The sequence below is a fragment of the Pholcus phalangioides genome, unplaced genomic scaffold (assembly GCF_987345545.1).
Source record: "Pholcus phalangioides strain wild (caught in Gottingen) unplaced genomic scaffold, Ppha-v1.0 ptg000018l_1, whole genome shotgun sequence".
In the NCBI taxonomy this organism is placed as follows: Eukaryota; Metazoa; Arthropoda; class Arachnida; order Araneae; family Pholcidae; genus Pholcus; species Pholcus phalangioides.
This window is the reverse complement of record NW_028301611.1, coordinates 3,705,211-3,706,461: the sequence shown is the minus strand read 5'-3', so window position 1 is coordinate 3,706,461 and position 1,251 is coordinate 3,705,211. Positions and strand designations below refer to the sequence as shown.

Below are 1,251 nucleotides of genomic sequence, written 5' to 3'. Positions count from 1 at the left end.
TTACGTCGGGCGTAACTGCCCGGCTGCTTCTGGAGGAGTCAAATGCGTCGTGCGCCGTGGTTTTGCCGATATTCTCTTCACTCTTGTGTGTTTTCTTTCCCTTCCCTTCAAACCGGAGCATGCAGACGACAGAGTAGCTGATGCCAAAGCCATATACTTTATATAGCCGCCCGATCTGATGCGCCTCGCTAGGAAAACACAAACGCGTAGCGTGATTATGTAACACGTTTCTATCGGCGCGAAATAGTCTAATTCGGTTCACGCTGCGCAACAAACCTATTCCTAGGAAAACCCGGCTTTAATTGATAAAATTGATCTTGTGAATTTTTTTTTTGATCGAGTCTATGAGTGGCTGGGGAGTGGGGTACCCCCCCCCTCGGGTAAAAATCTCCGGATTTTTGGATTCCAAAAGTTGGCACGTCTGTATTTTAAAGACTCTGGGAGATCGTTGAATACTATTTCTATCCATTGATACTTATTTTTATTTCATCTTTCACTTATAAATTTTATTATAAAATTGCAACTGAGAATAAACTGCTCGTAACGCTACTAGCGAATCAAAATAATTATCTAACTAAAATTCTAAAATTCGTAAATAAGAGATGCAATTTGATTGGTTTAATTTCATGATACTCCCATAGGAGCGTGAACGCGCCCATAAGCGGAGATAGACGCGACTTTCATTTGCGGTTTTTAAAAACCTAATTTCGTAGTTTCCGCACGGACATGGGAAGGAATAAAGCATTCGCAAAAATGTCCTAAAAACACATTAATTAAATTAAGGAAAATACTGCAATAGAGAATCCGAGTGTTATTTTAAGATAAGTAAATATTCCCTAAATTCAACGTGGGGGTATAGCTCAGTGGTAGAGCATTCGACTGCAGATCGAGAGGTCCCCGGTTCAAACCCGGGTGCCCCCTTGCGGTAAGCTTTTTTTTTCCCCCTCGTACCATGGGGCAAAATTCGTATGTACATGATGGAACAAGTGATTATAAGTGAAAAACTGTACTAACGAGTTTGGGGGTGCGTGTTCTCAATTTTTTTGCAACAAATTCACTGTTAAACGCACAATCGAATTACCAACAGCAAAATACGGTGACCCGTAGTCAGAGGGTCGCCCTTATCACACGCGGTATAATTTCGAATAATAATTTCGGGGGGGGGGGGATTCTTGGCCCCGATTTTATACATTTTGTGGGGGGAGCGAGAGGAAATCACATCCGAAGATTCAAGTGTTTTCACAGAATATA

General features: G+C 41.7%; 1 non-coding gene across 1 annotated transcript; it reads left to right on the top strand.

Annotated features, from left to right (window-relative positions):
• The first annotated feature begins 849 nt into the window (after window positions 1-849).
• On the top strand, window positions 850-921 carry TRNAC-GCA (transfer RNA cysteine (anticodon GCA)). The gene has a single exon. It is a non-coding gene; the product is annotated as a tRNA-Cys (tRNA).
• The last annotated feature ends 330 nt before the right edge of the window (window positions 922-1,251 follow it).